This window comes from Psammomys obesus, unplaced genomic scaffold (assembly GCF_907164565.1).
Source record: "Psammomys obesus unplaced genomic scaffold, mPsaObe1.curated_primary_1811, whole genome shotgun sequence".
NCBI lineage: Eukaryota > Metazoa > Chordata > Mammalia > Rodentia > Muridae > Psammomys > Psammomys obesus.
Genome location: NW_026589137.1, coordinates 8,929,634 through 8,951,933, shown reverse-complemented (window position 1 = coordinate 8,951,933; position 22,300 = coordinate 8,929,634). Strand labels below are relative to the sequence as shown.

Sequence of the window (22,300 nt, the reverse complement as noted above, 5' to 3'; positions counted from 1 at the left end):
AGATAGATAGATAGATAGATAGATAGATAGATAGATAGATAGATAGAGTTTACTGATATTTATATAACAACATGAACAGATCTCAAGGGATCTGAATGAAAAATACAATCTGAAAGCTCATACATCACATTTTATTTGTGCAGCATTCATGACATAGCAGATTCATGATTGCCAGTCATTAGGAGTAAGAAGAAAAAGAGTGGGCCTGCTATGAGTACTGATAAGTAACCAGAACAGGTTTTTAGATTGTACAGTTGACCAAGTTGATCACAGTGGTTTGCAAGCCCACATATGTGCAAACACACAAAGGATATTATTGAAATCTGAATAAGCTCTATGGCTTATAACAACATTGAGATATTGATTTTGATACTGTTCTGAAGATTGGTAAGCTGTTAATATTGGGGAAAGCTAAAGAAAGAGTTCCTTTCACTTATTTGCTATTTCCTGTCATCTATAATTATAGCTAAGAAAAAAATAAGAATTTCAACTCATCAAGGGATAATATGTGTGTTTTCTGTAGCAGTTGCTTAGTAACAGATTTCATACATCACAATAATAATTCTAACTGCATTTTATTATCTCTATTATGTCCTTATCTCCAAGAAACTATGTGCATTCCAAGGTGCAAAGAACATACATGAAAAAAATTAAATTATTTGATAGCATTTTTGTTGTCCTCTGGTTATTTGGAAACACTGCATTGAGCTAGTGATGTAGTTAAACTGGTAAAATGCTTGCCTAGTAAGCAACAGCCCCTGGGTTCCAGCCTCAGCACCACATAAAGCAAGCATGCTGGCAAACACCTGCAATCTACGCTTCTGAAAGACACAGTAAGAGAGCTGAATTTCGATGTTATCTCTGACTCCACAGAAAGTTTGAGACCAACTGAGAATACAAAAGATCCTGCCTGAAAAAATAAATAAACAAACAAACAAACAAACAAACAAATAAATAAATGGTTTATTTTGCTGTGATGACACACCGTGAACACAAGCAACTTGGGAAGAAAGGGGTTTATTTCAATCACAGTGCCATATAGTAAGGGTTTGTTAAATTTCAAACCTGGAGAGGGGCCAAGATGGCGGCACCTGGAGAACACCATGTCTGAGAAGCGGGACAACACACTTCGTGCAGCGACCAGCAGACTGAACTCTGGACCCTAAAACAACAGCGATCGATCGTGTTTCCCAGGTGAGGGGAAGCTCCCACGGCGTGGGAAGCGGTCGGGTCCACTCTCGGCTGCCCAGCCAGAACCCGGAAGAGAACCCAGCTAACGCGGGCTTTGGGTCTCCGGGCTGGTGCCGCAAGCCTGCTTGTGCCGATCACTTTCCCAAGCTGATTGGTGGGCACACGGGTGCCTGAGGCTGAGAGTCCCAGTAGCAAAAAAAAAAAAAAAAAAAAACCCACGGGGAAGCAAAGTTGCCAGGCTGGTCACGGGTCACCCAGTCTTTCCCTGGAAGGTCTCTCGAACCACAGGTACCCGCCGCCATCACAACTGAGCTCCCGCCTCGCACGGATTACAGCTGCGCAGCTGCGCGCCCAGCTCAAAATCCCTACTCCCTCTTCGGAGGAGGCAAGAGGCATCCAGCAGAATCTGCCACAGACCACATTGTTTGTACCCCAACCCGAGATCGGGGCTGAGAACACCCAATCCTTTCGGGCACTCCCCCAAACGCCGCCATAGCCCTGCCGCAGCAGAGGAGAAGGATAAAGAGGCGCACAGTGGCTTCACAGTGCTGGAACTCCAGTACTGCCGGCTGCTCCGAGCAAACAAACTACAGCTCGGGATCTGGGACTGTGGTCATTCTACACGTCCTGAGATTATCTTGGGTCCAGCGCAATAAGGTCTAGCAGCAAGTTCTATCACCGGCGCCCCCCTCCCCGATCCCTGGCAGAGAAACGCCAGCTCAGGGCTCAGGATCCGACTGAGAAGCCCCAACCCCTGCTGGCACTCTCCTGAGAGCACCTCCATAAGCTTGCCCAAGCAGAGGAGGTCAGAGGGGAAGGACAGAGAGGCAGCCTGCTAAGGACACAGCGCCCTCTCTCCAGCTCACCCAGCGGCCCCCAGCAGAGAAACTCAAGCTCTGGATCTGAGGACACTCAACCCTACCTGGTACTGTCTTGGGATCACCAAACATAGATTCTACCACTAGGCTGCTTCTGGCAGAGAGATCTGGGCCCGGGATCTGGGATTTGAGTACACTCATCCTAACTCTATCCTGCGCCACCCAGGGACCAGTCAACATAACGCCTCCTGGCAGAGGGAAAGGACAAAGAGGCAGCACAGAGGAAAGGTGGACACCGAGTCCTACGGCCACAGTGTCACAGAGCTGACTGTTACCCTACCCGTGCACTTCCGCAGCAGGACCAAAACAGAGAGTAGTGAGCAAGGGGGAACCCTGTGCATTCCAACTGCTGCTGCAAGAGAGTGAGTGAGCCTTCTAGGGAGAGATTGCCCCAAACCTAGGGCCTCTCCACAGAAGCAACTAGACGAGATCCCTGCCACCCACACTCCTAGTGTGGGCATCAGAGGGATTCTTGGGATAGCGACCCCAACATTGAAGCCTCTGCCTTGCGGGTCCACCAGGGTAATCCAGGAAAACAATCCCTGGATCTCAGTCAGAACTGCATAATAGTGGCTTGCAGGCCACTGCAATAGTCAGAGAATCCTCGCGTGCACACTGCGCCCGCTAAAAGCACACACGAATAGCGCCAGCATCACATTCTTTACTTAGGCAAAACTGAAAACACAGTGCACACTCCCAAAGCAGTGAACCTCTCTCATCTTCGTGAAAAAACAGTCCAGAAAACAGAAAGAGAGGATCATAGCCCAAACTACAATCTTGAGGAACAACCAGTGAGGATTATAAATAACCAGATGGCTAGAGGCAGACGTAAGAACACTCCCAACAAACATCAGGACATAATGACCTCGCCAGCAACCCCACAAAACAATAGACACTTCAATTCACTAGATACACAAGAAAACGACCTCAAAACTATGTTTCTCCAGCTATTAGAGACCCATAGAGATGAAATGAACAAAGCCTTCAGAGAAATAACCAAAGAAATCGAGACTAACCAAGAGGAAACAAATCGTGCTCTCAGAGAAATGACCATGAAAATTGAGGCAAACAGAGAAGAAATGCACAAAGCTCTCAAAGAAATGTCCACACAAATGAAGGCAAATAAAGAAGAAATAAACAAAGCTCTCATAGAAATACAGGCAATTATACCCAAAGAAGTAGAGGCACAATTAGTGATACATAGAGAGGAAACAGACAAAAAAATAGAAGCTATCATTGAAAAGCAGGAGTCCACATTCAAACAGATGAAGGAAATGGTGCAAGACATGAAAACAGAATTAGAATCAATAAAGAAAACACAAATAGAGAAAAACCAGGAGCTGGAGAACATAGAGAAAAGATCAGGCACTACAAAGGTAAGCATCACCAACAGAATAAAAGAAATGGAAGAAAGAATCTCAGGAGCCGAAGATACACTTGCGGAAATTGACACGTCTCTCAAAGAAAAAATAAAATCAGAAAAGTTCCAAACACAAAACATCCAAGAAATCAAGGACACCATGAAAAGACAAAACCTAAGAATAATAGGAGTAGAAGAAAAAGAAGACATCAGGCTCAAAGGTCCAGAAAATATTTTCAAGAAAATTATAGAAGAAAACCTTCCCAACTTGAAGAAGGAGATGGCCATAAACATACAAGAGGCCTACAGAACACCAAGTAGACTAGAGCAGAAAAGAAATTCTTCACCTCACATCATAGTCAAAACACTGAACCTACAAAACAAAGAAAAAATTCTTAAAGCAGCAAGGGAAAAAGGCCAAGTAACATATGAAGGTAGACCTATCAGAATCACACCAGATTTCTCAACAGAAACTATGAAAGCCAGAAGGGCCTGGACAGAAATCATCCAGTCCTTAAGGGACCACAGATTCCAACCCAGACTACTATACCCAGCAAAACTTTCAATCAACATAGATGGAGAATTAAAGATATTCCAAGACAAAACCAAATTTAAACAATATCTACAGAGTAACCCAGCTCGACAGAAGTTACTAGAAGGGAAACTCCAAACCAAAGAAAACAACTACATCGAAGGAAACAGAGGAAATAGATAACTACACAACAAAAAAAAAAACAAAAGAAGACAAGCAATGAAACTCAGTGACACCACCAACCCCACATCTAAAGCAAGTAACAATTGTTGGTCACTAGTTTCTATCAACATCAACGGACTCAACTCCCCAATTAAAAGACACAGAATAACAGAATGGTTGCGGAAACAGGATCCATCATTCTGTTGCATCCAAGAAACACACCTATGCAACAAAGATAAACACTACCTCAGAGTAAAGGGCTGGAAAAATGTCTTTCAAGCAAATGGTTCCAGAAAACAAGTGGGAGTAGCCATCCTAATATCTAATAAAATAGACTTTCAACCCAAGTTAATCAAAAAAGATAAGGACGGCCACTATATTCTCATCAAAGGAAAAATCCACCAAGAGGACATCACAATTTTGAATATCTATGCCCCAAATACAAGAGCACCTACATTCGTAAATGAAACAATATTAAAGCTTAAATCACACATTGATCCTAAAACCCTAATAGTGGGAGACTTCAACACTCCACTCTCACCAAGGGACAGATCAACTTGACAGAAAACAAATAGCGAAATAAAAACACTTACAGAGACCCTAAATCAAATGGACCTAATAGACGTCTACAGATCTTTTCATCCAAACTCAAAAGAGTATACCTTCTTTTCAGCACCTCATGGAACCTTCTCCAAAATAGACCATATAGTTGGTCATAAAGAAAGCCTCAACAGATACAAAAAGATTGAAATAATCCCTTGTATCCTATCTGACCACCATGGACTTAAGCTGGACCTCAACAACAACAGAAATAACAAACAGCCTACACGCACATGGAAACTGAACAACCTGTTACTCAACGACAGCTGGGTTAAGGAAGAAATAAAGAAAGAAATTAAAGACTTCCTAGAATTCAATGAAAATGAAGGCACAACATACCCAAATTTATGGGACACATTGAAAGCAGTGCTCAGGGGAAAATTTATAGCACTAAGTGCCTGCAAGAAGAAATTCGTAATATCACATACAAACAACTTAATGGCCCAACTGAAAACCCTAGAAAAAAAAGAAGCAGATACACCCAAGAGGAGCAGAAGGCTGGAAATAATCAAACTCAGGGCTTGATTATTCTAATCAATCAATTAGAAGCAAATAAAACTATTCAAAGAATCAATGAAACAAAAAGCTGGTTCTTTGAGAAAATCAACAAGATAGACAAACCCTTAGCCAAACTAACTAAAAAGCAGAGAGAATCTATCCAAATCAACAAAATCAGAGATGAAAAGGGTGACATAACTACAGACACAGAGGAAATTCAAACAATCATTAGGTCATACTATAAAAAGCCTATATGCCACAAAATTTGAAAACCTAAATGAAATGGACAATTTTCTTGATAGATTCCATCTTCCAACATTAAGTCAAGATCAGGTAGAAAGACTGAACAACCCTATATCCCCCAAGGAAATTGAAGCAGTCATTCACAGTCTCCCCTCCAAAAAAAGCCCTGGGCCAGATGGTTTCAGCGCGGAATTCTACCAGAGCTTCAAAGAAGTGCTCACACCAATTCTCCTCAAACTATTCCACAAAATAGAAACAGAAGGTACATTACCAAACTCATTCTATGAAGCCACAGTCACCTTGATACCTAAACCACACAAAGATCCAACAAAAAAAAGAGCACTTCAGACCTATCTCTCTTATGAACATTGACGCAAAAATACTCAATAAAATACTTGCAAATTGAATCCAAGAACACATCAAAGATATCATCCACCACGACCAAGTAGGCTTCATCCCAGGCATGCAAGGGTGGTTCAACATACGGAAATCCATCAATGTAATCCACCACATAAACAAACTGAAGGAGAAAAACCACATGATCATCTCCTTAGATGCTGAAAAAGCATTTGACAAAGTCCAACACCCATTCATGTTTAAAGTCTTGGAGAGATCAGGAATACAAGGCACATATCTAAACATAGTAAAGGCAATATACAGCAAGCCTATAGCCAACATCAAACTCAATGGAGAGAAACTTAAATCAATCCCACTGAAATCAGGGACAAGACAAGGCTGCCCACTCTCTCCATACCTCTTCAACATAGTACTTGAAGTCCTAGCCAGAGCAATAAGACAACTAAAGGAGATCACGGAAATACATATGGGAAAGGAAGAGGTCAAAGTGTCACTATTCTCAGATGATATGATAGTATATATGAGCGACCCCAAAAATTCAACCAGAGAACTCCTCCAGCTGATAAACACCTTCAGCAAAGTGGCAGGATACAAAATCAACTCAAAGAAATCAGAAGCCCTCCTGTATACCAAAGACAAAAGGGCTGAGAAAGAAATTAGGGAAACAACACCCTTCACAATAGCCACTAATAACATAAAGTACTTTGGGGTGACACTAACCAAGCAAGTAAAAGACCTGTTTGAGAAAAACTTCAAGTCTCTGAAGAAAGAAATTGAAGATCTCAGAAGATGGAAAGATCTCCCGTGCTCATGGATTGGTAGGATTAACATTGTGAAAATGGCCATCCTGTCAAAAGCAATCTACAGATTCAATGCAATTCCCATCAAAATACCAACTCAATTCTTTACAGACCTTGAAAAAAAGATTCTCAGCTTCATATGGAGAAACAAAAAAACCCAGACTCTCCAAAACAATCCTGTACAACAACAGATCATCTGGAGGTATCTCCATCCCCGATCTCAAGTTGTAGTACAGAGCAATAGTAATAAAAACTGCATGGTATTGGCATAAAAACAGAAAGGAGGATCAATGGAACTGCATAGAAGACCCAGAAATAAACCCACACACCTATGAATACGCGATTTTTGACAAAGAATCCAAAACCATTCAATGGAAAAAAGACAGCATCTTCAACAAATGGTGCTGGTCCAACTGGATGTCCACATGCAGAAAAATGAAAATAGATCCATATTTATCACCCAGTTTGATGTTGGCTATAGGCTTGCTGTAAATCACCTGTACTATGTTTAGATATGTGCCTTGTATTCCTGATCTCTCCAAGATTTTAAACTTGAATGGATGTTGGATTTTGTCAAATGCTTTTTCAGCATCTAGGGAGATGATCATGTGGTTTTTCTCCTTCAGTTTGTTTATGTGGTGGATTACATTGATGGATTTCCGTATGTTGAACCACCCTTGCATGCCTGGGATGAAGCCTACTTGGTCGTGGTGGATGATATCTTTGATGTGTTCTTGGATTCGCTTTACAAGTATTTTATTGAGTATTTTTGTGTCAATGTTCATAAGAGAGATAGGTCGGAAGTGCTCTTTTTTTGTTGGGTCTTTGTGTGGTTTAGGTATCAGGGTGACTGTTGCTTCATAGAATGAGTTTGGTAATGTACCTTCTGTTTCTATTTTGTGGAATAGTTTGAGTAGAATTGGTGTGAGCACTTCTTTGAAGCTCTGGTAGAATTCCGCACTGAAACCATCTGGCCCAGGGCTTTTTTTGGAGGGGAGACTGTGAATGACTGCTTCAATTTCCTTGGGGGATATAGGGTTGTTCAGTCTTTCTACCTGATCTTGACTTAATGTTGGAAGATGGAATCTATCAAGAAAATTGTCCATTTCATTTAGGTTTTCAAATTTTGTGGCATATAGGCTTTTGTAGTATGACCTAATGATTGTTTGAATTTCCTCAGTGTCTGTAGTTATGTCACCCAGAAAAGGTTTTTTTTAAAGACCTACAAGGTAGTAAAGTACCCAGACAAAGCATTATGATACAAAAATAAATAAATCAATCAATAAAGAAAGAAATAAAAAATAAAATAAAACAAGAACAAACCTTTAAATAAACCTCCATCTCTTGTTGGGTGTAAGTCCTGGCCTTTCCTATCATTTGTATCCCCAGTGAGGCTCCATTGGAGAAACCTTATTTTTCCTTTGTGAGGTAATATCAATTGGAAATAGCTTGTGAATTAGGAATGGGGTATGTATCTACTTCTTCTCTCAGCAATGGGACCCTGTCTGGCTTAGACCTCTGCAGGCTCTATGAGTATAGCAGAATGTCATTAGAAATCATTTTATTGCTATCTTCCTTCAAGAGAAAAGTAGCATTTGGTTTTCCCCTTGTTCCATGGGCTATCTATATAGTTTCAGGTTCTTGACCACACTGAGCAGTATCAGACATGGGTTCCATTGGGTATCTAAAAAAAATACTCATGAGTCTATCTTAGATTCTTCTTACATGTTGGTTTTTGTTAGGTCTCAAATCCAAGACAAATGGCTAATGGAAGTGCCCATTAACAAAGCCTGGTGACCAGGTTCTCCCAGCGTTCCTCAGTCCTTACCTATTTCAGGGTATGGCTGGCATATCCCAAACCCTACTTTAAAGTTCTCCAGCCTAGGGGAAAGCTTCTCTCAGCTGCCTTTCCCTGTATAATCAAAAAATTTTGGTTACCTGGCCTTTTTGTCTACCCTTTACCTTCTTGGCCTCTTGGTCTCACTCTCCTCTCTCCCCACCTCTCTCCTCACATGGCCTGTCTCAGTCTGGACATGTTTACTCTGGACTTTCTCAGATGTCTTTGCTTCTGAATACACTCTCCCTTTTATCTACAATAAATTTTCTCCTCCACCATAACAAGGAGTAGTCATGTCCTTTCTTTTTTTTCTTTTTCTTCCATTCAGTATTGTCTTCCCAAGCTAGGATACCTCAATATAAAAAAGCAGTACAAAGCCAGTTGTGGTGACACACGCTCTGAATCTCAGCACTCAGGTGGCATTGCTAGCCAAATCTCTGTAAATTTGAGGCCATCTTGTTCCACAAAATGAGTTCCAGGACAGCCAGAGCTACACAGAGAAATCCTGTCACAGAAAAAGAAAGGAAGAAAGAAATGGAGCAAGGAAAAAAGAAAAGAAGAAAGAGTGAGAGAGAAGCAGAACAAAATTCAGGATACCTTCTTCACGGTTCATGATAACTCTAAGTGATTCTATGGATCAGTGGGGAAGTTATTCAGAAAAGACATTTGCCCCTTTTCAGGTAAAATTTATGTAAATAGCATGGTATCTAAAGAAATACTTCACAAATTACACAGTTCATGGTGAAGCATCAGGAACTTGCCACAGGCTTCACTGTGAAATATGTTCTCACACTCAAGGGGAAAACATCAATGAAATGGGTACAAAGTAGTTCTATGTTGTAGTCCACAGAGGATTTTACTCTGTACCATTCTAACACTAGTGACAATAATTTAACCACACCGCTTATTCACATCAAATGGTTTTACTTCTTAATGGATGCCTAAAATCTCTGCTATAAGGTAATGGCTACAATTTTTGTCTATAATAAGGAAGACCAAAGTTGGAAAGATGGCTCAATGGCCTATGAGCTCTTGTTGCTCTTACAGAGGACTGAGCACCCATAATATGACTAACAAGCTAGTCTCCATGGGTACCAAGCATATAAATGGTGCACATGAATACATGCAGATAAAACAGTTATACATATAAAAACCCAAAATAAATAAATCTTTTTTTTTTTTTTTAGTTACTTTATTTTGGAGCCAAATCTAAGTATTTGTGACCTATGAGTACAGATTTAGGTTCCCCAAATTCTCTGTTCCAATGTGGTAGTGGATTCATGACTTTTTTAAATTTTTATTAATTACAATTTATTCACTCTGCACCCCCCCCGTATCTTCTTCCCTCCTCCCCCCAACCCCACCCTGCCTTCCCCTTCTCCACCCATGTCCCTCCCCAAGTCCACCAATAGGGGCGGTCCTCCCCTCCCTCCCTCTGATCCCAGTTCATCAGGTCTCATCAGGAGAGGCTGCATTGTTTTTCTCTGTGGCCTGTTAAGGCTGCCCCCTCCCCTTCAAGGGAAGGTGATCAAAGAGTCAGTCAATCATCATAAGAGCACTCTCCAGATGTAGTCAGACAAAAAGCAGGGGACTCTGCCCAGCAGTGAGTTCAGCCTTTAGTGCTGAGCTTGTAACGGCTATCTGGTCCAGGCAAGAACTGCAACCTCAACCAACAGGGTACCTCCAAAAAGTCCACAATACTTTGTTAGTTGTAGTTGTAGTTTCTTTCTGGGCACTTTCATTCATATTGCAAAAGACATGATTTCATTCTTCTTTGCTGCTAAATTAAATATGATTCCATCAAGTGTATATACCATTACACTGTTTTTGGACCCTTAGTTTGGTTCCATAACTTATCTGTTGCGCATTGTGCTACCATAAACATTGATTTGTCATTGTGGTGGTTTCAATAAGCCCCATATTTGAATGCTTAGTCATCAGGGAGTGGCATTACTTGAGAAGGCTTTGGAGGTGTGGCCTTGTTGGGGGAATTGTGTCACTTCAGGTGGGCTTTGAGGTTCCAAAAGCCGATGCCAGGCCCAATTTATCTATTTGTGTATCTCTCTCTCTCTCTCTGCCTGAGGACTAGAAAGTAGCACTTTCCCCCTGAGTGGAGAGCAACCTTGCCAGGCCACAGAGGAAGACAATGCAGCCAGTCCTGATGTGACCTGATAATCTAGGGTCAAATGTAAGGGGAAGAGGACCTCCCCTATCAGTGGACTTAGAGAGGAACAAGGGAGGAGATGAGGGAGGGAGGGTAAAATTGGGAGGGAGGGGGCTGCAGCTGGGATAGAAAATGAATAAACTGTATTTAATAAGCAAAAATTAAAAAGCAAAAATTTAATAAAAAAGGAATACAAATATGAAAAGCAAAGAATGTACCTCTTAACTACTTCTCCAGCACCATGTCTGCCTGCATGGTGTCATACTGCCCGCCATGATGACAAACCTCTGAAACTGTAAGCAAGTCCCAAATTAAATTCCTTTTGCCTTGATCATGGTGTCTCAGCACAGCAACAGAACAGTGACTAAGGCAATTATCTTTGCCATATATTGACTTTGAGTCTTATGAGTAAATACCCAGGAATGGTAAAACTGGTACATACAGTAGATTTCTTTTCAATTTTTTTTAGGAACCTCCACAATGATTTCTGTACATACATGCCTTTGCCAGAATTTGTTGTTATTTGTTTTCTTAATAACTGCCATCCTGATTGGGGTGAGATGGAATACCTACATAGCCTTTTTGCTACAATTCTGTAGATGTATGATGGACCTGTAAATGCAGATTCATATGTGCAATAGCACATGTGTGGAAGTCAGAAGACAGCTTTGCTGCAGTTGGTTTTGTCCTCCTATCTTATGTTTTGGGGATTAAAGTCAAGTCCTCAAGCTTACTACACAACAAGTGCTCTCACCTGCAGATTCATATCACTTGACCCTTGAAACAGTTTTCACTTGATTTATTTTTCTGATGATTACCTAGGTTGAGCTTTTTTTCAAGTTTATTGGCTGCTATTAGGAAGTATGGCCTTGTTGGAGTAGGTGTGGCCTTGTTGGAGGAAGTGTGTACTTTATCTTTTGAGAACTATGTGCCCACATTAGTAATCTACTTATTGATGGTAGTATTTAATTTATTAGCTTTTTGAGTTCTTTGTATTGTTCTGCCCAGTTCACGAACCCCAAAAGACCAGGAATAAACAGACTCCGCTATAAATACATGAGGTTCTTTTTATTGTAAATTACAAGCTGCAGCTTGGGCCTACACAGCCCCACCGCCAAAGCAGTGGGAGCTGAGTGTGCCGGGTCCAGGTTAGTTGGGTGATATATAGATTCTGGTCCCTCCCAGCATGCCCAAAGCAGGGGCAATTCCTGCCTGGCAAGTATCTATTGGTCAAAATGGTATATTTTGAATTGATTGGCTATAGGAAGGTCCCCAGACCATAATGACCTGGTGTCCCTTCCTAGGGGGATGGGCCAGTTTCCTAGCAACTGTTATCTCTAGTGGGTGGGGAAAGAATACAGTAAGGCGGTCCTTCCCCTTAGGGCATTACTAGACTTCTCCACCCACATAGTTCAGGCCTTAATTAATAATAGCTGCTAATTTTTAATCTTTTTGGTCTCTCAGTATATTCTAGATACCAATTCTGTCAGAAGTAGAGATAGCGAAGATTGTTTTTCATTCTATAGTCTGTTACCATACTCAATTTCCATTGTTATTCAAAAGCTTTTTAATTTCATGAATTCCCATTTGTCAGTTGCTGACATTATTTCTTGAGTGATTGGAATCCTCAACTTTTTTTGAAACAGTCAGATGTTACCCAAGCTGGTCTTGAACTTGCATGACCAACAACCACATTAAACATCTAATCTATCTCAACCTCCCAAGTGCTGAGGGAGGTTGTTTGTTTTAGGGAGGTTTTTTTGTTTTTGTTTTTGTTTAGAAAGTACATCCCTATATAACCTTGTATGCCCTAGAACCTTCTTTATAGACTAGTCTGGCTTCAAGCTTGTGATCTTCCTGCCCCTGCTTTCTGAGTGCTAGGATTATAAGCATGATCCCTCATGCTCAGCTAAGTTCCTTCTTTTGATGTCTCCCAGACATGATGACACTTCCGGCCTGTTGTAGGAATGGTAGTCTTGGTGATCAAAATGTCTTTTGAACCATCCTTTTTTCTTTTCTTTTTTTATATTTTATTTATGTATTTGTGTGGGTGCTTGTGTTCATATGAATGGATTATGTGAGTGCATTGTGTTCATGCTTGCATGCATTAACATGCCACAGCACGAAAGTGAAATTAGAGGACAGTTTGCTAAACTCAGTTTTCTCCTTCAACCATGTGAACTTCAGGGCTGAACTAAGGCCACAGACTTGGCAACAAGTTCTCTTATCCACTATACCATCTTGATAGCTCTTATTCTTCTATTTCCTTTCTCTTTTAAACTTTTTAAAAAAAAAATTTATTTTGTGTATGAGTGCCCTATCTGCATGTATACCTGCATGCCAGAAGTGGGCATCAGGTCCCAGTAAAGACAATTTTGAGCCACCATGTAGAGTTGCTCAGAATTGAACTCAGAATCTCTGGAAGAGCAGACAGGCCTCTTAATTGCTCAGCCACCTTTCCAGCCCCTCTTCTATTTTCTTGATGAATAGCACTTGGCTTCCACTAATCCATTATAATTAATCTACTATTCATACTTGAATCATTTTTTCTAATTACTTTGTAATTCCTTCCAATACATTTTTTGTGCTATGAAATGGTTTCATGTAATGTCAGTAATGGATATGTATTAAATTAATATTTACTCTCTCCAATAATATGGGCAACATTGGCAGTTAGACTTTGTGTTGGTGTGAATAGGTTTGCTCCCATAGTCTCTTGTGATTGACTCTTTAGCCCATAGTGAGTGGTACTATTAGGAAGTATGGCCTTGTTGGAGTAGGTGTGACCTTGTTGGAGGAAGTGTGTCACTGTGGTGGTGGGTTTTGAAGTCTCCTATACTCAAGCCGTGCCCAGTGCAGCACACAGTTTCTTCTGCTGCCTGCATATCTGGATATAGAACCCGCACCTCTTTCTCCAGGACCATGTCTGCTTGCACACTGCCGTGATTACCATTACAATGGACTGAACCTCTGAAACAGTAAGCCAGCCCCAATTAAATGTTTTCCTTTCTAAGAGTTGCTGTGGTCATGGTGTCTCTTCACAGCAATAGAAACTCTAACTAAAATAAATTTGTTGATTTTATTTGAGAAGTTAAAATTTCAACACTGTGTGGTGTGAGTCCATATTCTGTCTAATTCACAAATTGAAAAAAAATGAGAAAAACAGTTTATAGCAGGTACATAAGGAGCTAAAAATAGATTAGCTACTGAGAACTGTATATAATGAGGACAAGCATGTGAAGCCCAGGTGTAACATTCAATTTATTTAATGAAAAGAGAGAATGAGTCCACATCACGTCCATGCATACATACATATAGAGATCAAAGGGCAAATTTTAGGAGCTGGTTCTCTTCTTCTGCCATGGGTTCCATGGATTAAACTCAGATCATTGGGCTTGGTGGCAAATGCCATTACCAATTATGCCAACTTGCTGGCCTACAGCTGTACTAATTAATAACTAATGAGTGAACTTAAATGTACTAAAATGCATTGAATTATATACATTGTCAGAACCTATACTGGTGCACTCATTAATCCCAGCACTTGGGAGGCAGAGGCAGGCAGATCTGTGAGCTCAAGGCCAGCCTGGTCTACAGAGTGAGTTTTAGACAGCCAGGGCTATACAGAGACACCCTTTCTCAAAGACAAACAAACAAAACAGGCTATGCCTGGCCCATGTCAGACGTGGCAGCGCTCTACACCTGCAGGTGTCACCAGTGCTGCCTCTTCAAAGAGCTATCTCAGGGGCAGGAGCTGGGCAAGGCATTCCGAACTGCTCACCTTGCTGTGATGTGTACCTACTGCAGGACTGGATACCAGCAGTAGAGTAAAACCAATATGATAAGCAAGAAGTGTGCTCAGAGTGTGCAGCTGTGTGGAACGCCCAAGTCTTGTCAGTGTTGCAACATAATTGCAGCATTTATTGGGAATAAACATCAACGCACGAATTCAGAGGAGTATGGACCCCTGTATTTTTGTGCACAGTACAAGCAGCGGCGCACACCTGACAGGATGGATGATTGAAGGAAGGTAACTGGGAAACTACTGTGCTGGGTGTATACACGGCCGTGCAAGTGCGTGCAAGCACATCCTTCAGAAGACCAAAGAGCAGTGGAAGCACCGGAGCAGCTCTTCTCAAGACAGCCACCAGGAGAAAAAGCAATATGGCCACCTGAGTGGTGGCAGTCATTACAACAGCCAGCAAACACTTTCTACATCTTCAATTCATAATGAAGTCCCAAAGGAAAAAAAAAAAAAAGTATAAGTTTAAGTCAATCACTACTAATGGAACCAGCTTTTCCCCAGAGCTGGCTCTGGATTCAGCGGCACTGACCAGTTTGCCATCATTGCCCAGCTGAGAGAAGAGGTGGCCACCCTGAAGGAGGTGTTGCATCAGAAAGATCAAGTGATCTTAGAGAAAGAGAAGGTTACAGATCGAAAGGCTGATTTTCAGTGCCAGGAGTCTTAGACGCTGGGCCAGAATGCACCAAATAGAGAAGACCCAAAAGGAGGTCACAGAGTAACTTTAGGCCCAAACCCGAGAGCTTCTGAAACAGGCAGCTGTTTTATCCAAGAGTAAGAAGTCTGAGAAGTCAGGCACCATCATATCTTCATGAAGGCCACAAGAGGGCTCCCAGGAACAACAACCCATGCTTCCAGGTCAGGGTTGCCAGCCTGGCTGGTCTCTGGATCACTGCCACCATCCGGACCTTGAAAACTACCACCCTGAGACTTTGTGCAGCGAGAGGGACTTGCTCTCGCCAATAAACCTCTTAGTTGTTGTTGTTTTTTTTTTTTTAAAGGAAACCCTTTCTTAATAAAGAAATGATGGTTGCCTAGCTAGTTCTTCTTGTGAAAGCAATGCCTCTTCGAATAAAAAAGTATTTTGTCCTGTTTACTAGAATCCAACCTTTTCTTTCCTGTTACCTTAGGGTCTTGACGCTAAGGTAAATGTTGGAGTCATAAGTGTGGAGCCAAGTGCCTTTTGGAGGATCCCGTGGAAGAGTGTTTGAGGAGATACTTGAGGACGGTTGCAGAGATTTGACCAGCCTGTCTTTAAGTAAGGGCAGAAAGAACAGTTGTCCTGGATATTTCGCTTCTCTATCTACCTTTTCTTCTTTCACATAATTTTAAATATCCCACTGCCACTACTTTTTTTAAAACATACCTGTTTCTTGCTGTCATACCGTGTTGTTATCAGAATACGCTGATTTCATTTTTCAACAAGAGCAGATTCAAGTGGGATGAGATTTGAACTACTGTATTTTCCATGGTTGGTAAGGGTTGCTTAGTTGCAGGCTATGTAATGGGGAGAAATCTCACTGTTCCTCCCTCCCTCCTTTCATTCCATCTCCATCCTGTGTGCTCCCTGTTCTTTTTTTTTTCACAGTTTACTCACTTTGTATCTCAGCTGTAGCCTCCTGGCCCTCGTCTCCCACTGCCACCTTCTCCTCCTCCCAAGCCCCTCCCCAAGTCCACTGATAGGGGAGGTCCTCCTCCCCTTCCATCTGAACCTAGTCTATCAGGTCTCATCAGGAGTGGCTGCATTGTCTTCCTCTGTGGCCTGGTAAGGCTGTTCCTCCCTAAGGGGGAGGTGATCAAAGAGCAGGCCACTGAGTTCCTGCCAGAGACAAACCCTGTTCCACTCACTAGGGAACCCACTTGGAGACTGAGCTGCCATGGTACATCTAGGTTGTCTCCATGAATGGTCCTTAGTTAAATTATCAGTCTCCGAAAAGACCACTGTGCCCAGATATTTTTGGTTCTGTTGCTCTCCTTGTGGAGCGCCAGTCCTCTCCAGGTCTTACAATCTCTCCCTTCTTTCCTAAGATTCCCTGTACTCTGAGCAAAGTTTGGCTGTGAGTCTCAGCATCTGCTTTGATACACTGCTGGGTAGAGCTTTCCAGAGGCCCTCTGTGGTAGGCTCCTGTCCTGTTCCCCATTTTCTCCCTCTTCTGATGTCCATCTAGTTTCCCTGTTCTTAATAGGAATGTTTAGGAAACAAGCACTCCTGAGAGCAGCCGGGCATTCTGAGTGTGCCCTTCTTCCACCTTGGCACAACAGGCATGTGGAAAGGAAGAGGTTAGTGTGGAGCTGCAGTGTTGGAGTTAGAGCCAATTATGAACTCAGGTGATGTTTGTGCCACAGTCCACCAGCATTGGAACAGTTACATCCACTTGCTCAATTGCCCTGGAGTTTGTGATGGTGTTCTCTGAAGAGACTCGTGCATCCAGCGGAAGAGAGACACAGACATGAGTGGTACTTTCTGACAGGAGATGCAAGGGGCCGTGTTGCTTATATATCACTGTAGGGGAAAATATGATTTTCTCTTCTAAGTGAGGAAAACTGCCCTGCTAAATCACTTTGTAGGTTTTTGAATGAGAAACTTTTAGGTAAAGATGAACTATCATACAATTTTTTTTCATTTGCATTTGAGTTGGCTATGGAGAGAAGATAGTAGACAATGACAGTCATTGTTTCTTAAACAAAAAATTAAGACTGAGAAATTGTGGATGTGAAGTGTGACAACATATAAATCCTTATTTAGTTTTATATAACCTTTTCTAATATTCAGCAAACCCACATATACACTACCATGTGCTCCTGAAAGATAAAGAGAAAACCTCAGTCTTGAAATGTTGATTTTTAAAAGAAAATCATGTCAGCATTTTACCACAAAATGGAATAACTTTTGGTAACACCTTCCATTTCTTTGTATATTTGTAATAATGGGCATTTAAATACATACAAATGTTTTGGTTTGTACAGACTTTGACAAATGTGTGTTAATAAAAATTCATATTGACTCAGAAAACAAAACAAAACTAACAAAATAGCTGAGAGGCAACATCCATCTCTTGTATCCTTTCTTCCCTCACAGCTATCAAGAAGAACCAAATCCTCTCTATTCCTCCCTGCTTTCTGACAGGGATGCAGGAATCCTGCCTGAGGTTCCATAGCACAGGTCATGTATTACCTCCCCATCCACCAGAAACCTTTAACTGTGGACACCTCACTCTAAGCAGCACTGAAGTTTCTTCAGCACAGTTGCCACACTAATAATTCTTCTGCCTGAAGGACAGCCTGACTCAATGACAAACTCTCGATTCTTATCTCCCTCTCCCAAACCTGACACACAGCAAATGAATGAATCATGACACACAATGCGTATCTTAGTGAAATTATTGTAAAATACTTGGGAACCTGAAAAAAAACCTCTATTTTCTATTTACACAAATTCTTAGAAGATGTACAGAGTTTCCTACTTATGATACTTCAGCTTGTGACTCGAGTTTCACGTTGTACAGTAATCCCCAACTTGCTATGCAGAAAAGTAGTAAGACCTTGAATTTTTAATTCTCCTGTCTCCACCTTCCAAGAGCTAGGGTTACATGTTTGTGCCACTACTCTTAGCTTTAGAAATGGATTAATGAAATACAGGATATCATTCAAACTATAGCTACTAAGGAATAAATGCCAACAAGCCCATTATTTTTTATTTTTCTGAAATATTTACTACTGTACACACATTTAGTAATATGCAGCTCATATATAAGTAGCCCTGCAACAACATTTACCTTGACCACAAGTTTATTTGTGTGAAAAAACACAGCAGTATTTGATGAATATATATAATATCATCTACCTAATTAGTACCTGAGGGTAGGTTGTTTATAAAAAGAAAACAAGGGACACATTAAATATACCCAGCAGTATTCTCTGCATATTTGTCAAGGTCAGAAGTGAGGAAGACAGTTTGTTTTTTTAAGCAGAGAGCCATATCACCTGCACAATACCATTAAGTTCAGGAAGCAGCCAGAATAACTGGTGACCCATGAAGAAATAATACTGTCTGCAGCCTCAGACACAGGAGAAATAAATTTGGTTTATTTTAGCTTCAAGTTAGAGATGTACTTAGAGGGCAATAGTGATATAGAAACTGTATTTTTGCTTTCAGTATTAATAAGAGAAACGTTTAGTATTTCATCTCTGGTAACATGTGCTAACTGGGTCTCTCCTCCACCTTCCAACAATCACTCTCAAGTGACTTCCAGGTTTCCATTTACTAGGATTGCTATAGAAATCAACCACTAATCAGGGAATATCTCTCCTCAAGGGACCAGTAATGAGCTACCAGGGATTGCATAGCACATTGTGCTTCAAATGCAGATGAGGTTGCCATCTGGTGGCTTTTCTCTTAACTAAAATCAAAGTAACATTTAGAAACACAAGCACAAGAATCTTCATGGAGATGGGGAAAAGCTTCATTTGCTAAATATATACATTTTTAAAAGACATTTATTGAGTGTTTATTTCATTATTGATACTGAGTAGTGGTATTGAATGAGTGTCTGTCAGAAGTGAAGTATGGGGAAAGTACAAGGAACGTAAACACACTGAAGCTTCAGGTAAATAAATGTGATAGATTTCTGCCATGTAGACTCAGAATTGAATAAGCGCAGGAACTACAAACAGCTCAATCCATAATCTATGACTTGTCCCTCACATATTGCCACAAACTTTCTCTTCTTCCTTTTCTCTTTCCATAGGAAACAATCGCTCATTCTATGTTTCCATGCTGATCACTAACTTGTAATAAGTCCCATGCTCATTTCACAATTACCATTTGTTTCTTAATCATAAAAGGGAGCAAGTAGGACTAGGATGCTGCTTAGCTGTTAGGGTATTCGACTGCCTTGTAAAAGGTCCTGGTTTGATTCCTGGTGTCACAAAAATGAATGATGAAATAAATACAACTAAATTAAAAAAAAATCATGAAGTTTGAGTTAACCTTGAAGTAAAAATCTTCTCTCTGGGTCTGGAAAAATAGCTAAGTAAGGAACTAAAAGCACTTACCATACAAGCCTGAAGACTGAAGTTTAAGGTGCAGAACACATATTTTAGAAGAAGAAGAAGAGGAGGAGGAGGAGGAGGAAGAAGCAGCAGCTTTAGCTGGGGGAGAGAAGGCTCACTCAGATTCGAATCCAAGCAAACATAGCAACTACCATCCATAACTTTGATCTGAGGGAGTCATTGAATCCATGTGGTACAGACATATGTACAAGCAAAACACCCAAGCACGTGAAATCAAATCTTACAAGAAGAAGGGGGAAATCCATGATGGCGGCAATCAGCACACACCATTTCTGAAAGGCAGAGGATTTGAAACTCCGAAATTAGTGAGTGGAGGGGCCACTGGAATCAGAAAATTGACATTGTGGCTTCCTGAAGGAGGGGGACACCACAGGAGCAGAGAACTTTTTGATTTAGGTCAGACACAGACTTCTCTGTGAATGGAGAGGGGCACTTGCTTTCTTCAGGTCTCCTTCCCCCGAGGAGGAGCTGAGCCACAGCGCCAGTGGCACAGATCTTGCTGCCTGAGAACCAAGACAACAGAGGCACGAATAGTAGCACTGCAGCCTCAGCAGCCAGTATCACCTGAGTCCAGAGCCCGAGATCTGTGGTATAATCCTGCCTGGACCCCATGCCTGGAGTGGCCAGCCTTACCAACTCCACAGAGCCCGACTGTACAAACTGCTCAGTCCCTCAGTGGCTGTGCAGCCACCAAAGTCCGATGGACCTGCAAAACTGCCCAGGGGCACCAAACGCCAAGCAGGGTAGTGGCTATATAATACTTTCTGGCAGACACCTAGACACCCCAATCCTGCAGCCACAACTGGATTCCCGGGTACAGCAGCTGCAACACCACTGAGCTGTCTGAGCACCCATTTGGCTCAGCAGGTCCAAATCTGCCAGTAGAGAACAGGAGGAACCCCTGTGCTTTATGATTTGACCTTCTAGAGAGTGAATGCACCCTCAAGTGTCTACAGAGCCCCAGATCCAGGGTGCTTCTAAGCTAGCAGCCAGACAGCAGAAATCTCCCACCCACACATCCACTGTGGGAAACAGACGGTTTCTTGGGACAAGGAAGCCCTAGCTCTGTGGAGCTACCAGCAGAGTTTAGGCAAAGAACTCCTGGAGCTCAATTAGAGACGGATACCAGTAGACTGTAGGCCATTGACATTCTCAGGGAATTTGCACACACAATCATCACTTGCAATAACTTCAGCGTCCGTGACCCCTTTGGTGATCGCAAGGCGCCCCTCCCTCACAATGAAGGCCTTTACATTCTCTAGCATCCTGTCCCTCAAGATAAACTTCCACCCACACACACTCTTGCTCGCATTTGTCCCTCAGACTTTCCTCCCATAGATACACCTGAAGCACCAAAGCAAACGTTGAAACCATTGGACCTCTCTCATCTCCCTGAAGAATTCTCCAGATGCCAGAGAAAGACGGTACCAATCTGAACTGCAGAACCCAAAAACAAACAGTGAAGTTTATGGTTAAGCAAATAGCCAGAGATTGGCAAAAGAACACGCCCCCAAAAACATCAGGAAGTCATGGATTCACCAGCAACCCCCAAATCAATGGATGCTGCAATTCATCAGAAAAACAGGAAAATGACCTTAAAGGTATGCTTATCCAGTTATTACAGTCAAAGAGGAAACAAACAAATCTCTCAGAGAAATACCCAAGCAAATCCAGACAGTTAAAGAGGAAACGAACAAATCTCTCAAGGAATTGACCTCCCAGGTGGAGGCAAAGAAAGAGGAACAGAACAAAGTTCTGAAAGAAACACAGGCAAATATAGCCAAACAAATAGAAAGACAAGTAGAGGCAAAATTAGGGGCATATAGAGAAGAAACGAACAACAACAACAAAAAAAAATAGAGGCCATCATAAAGAGACAGGAAGCCACATTCAAACAGATGAAGGAAATGGTACGAGACATAAAAATAGAATCAATAAAGAAAGCACAAACAGAGAAACCCTGGAGCTGGAGAACTTAGAGAAAAGATCAGTAACCACAAAAGTAAGCATCACCAACAGAATACAAGAGATGGAAAAAAAGAATCTCTGGTGCTGAAGATATGCTTGCAGAAATTGATACTTCTCTCAAAGAAAAAGTAAAATCGAAAAGTCCCAAACACAAAACATCCAAGAAATCAAAGACACCATGAAAAAGTGAAATCTAAGAATGATAGGAATTGGTGAAAAGGAAGATTCTGGTCTACAAGGTCTAGAAAATATCTTCAAGAAAATCACAGAAGAAAATTCCCCTAACTTCAAGAAAGAGATGTCCCTAAACATACAAGAAGCCTACAGAACACCAAACAAATTGGACCAGAAAAGAAAAACCTCACGTTACATCATTGTCGAAACACTAAATATACAAAACAAAGAAAAGATATTAAAACAGCAAGGGAAAAAGGCCAAGTAACATGTAAAGGTAGACCTATCAGAATCACACCAGACTTCTCATCAGAAACTATGAAAGCCAGAAGGGCCTGGGCAGATGTCATGCAGAATTAAAGGGACCACAGATGCCAAACCAGCTTACTATACCCACCAAAGCTTTCAAACAACATAGATGGAGAAAACAAAATATTCCATGATAAAACTAAATTTAAGCAATTTCTACACAGCAAACCAGCCCTAAAGAAGTTACTAGAAGGAAAACTCCAATGCAACGAAAACAACTATACCCAAGAAAACATAGGAAACAGATGTCCTACAAAAGTTAAAAGAAAACAAGCAATGAATCACAGAAAGACCACCAACTCACCATAAAAGGATCTAACAGTCATTGGTCACTATTATCTATCAACATCAA

The 22,300-nt window shown here is 41.5% G+C and overlaps 2 pseudogenes; one reads left to right on the top strand and one right to left on the bottom strand.

The window, feature by feature from the left end:
- Window positions 1–13,546, bottom strand: part of LOC129674872 (elongation factor 1-alpha 1-like) — a 63,779-nt pseudogene extending 50,233 nt beyond the window's left edge.
- Window positions 13,547–14,298: 752 nt separating this feature from the next.
- LOC129674871 (protein FAM76A-like) lies at window positions 14,299–15,239 on the top strand (annotated as a pseudogene).
- The last annotated feature ends 7,061 nt before the right edge of the window (window positions 15,240–22,300 follow it).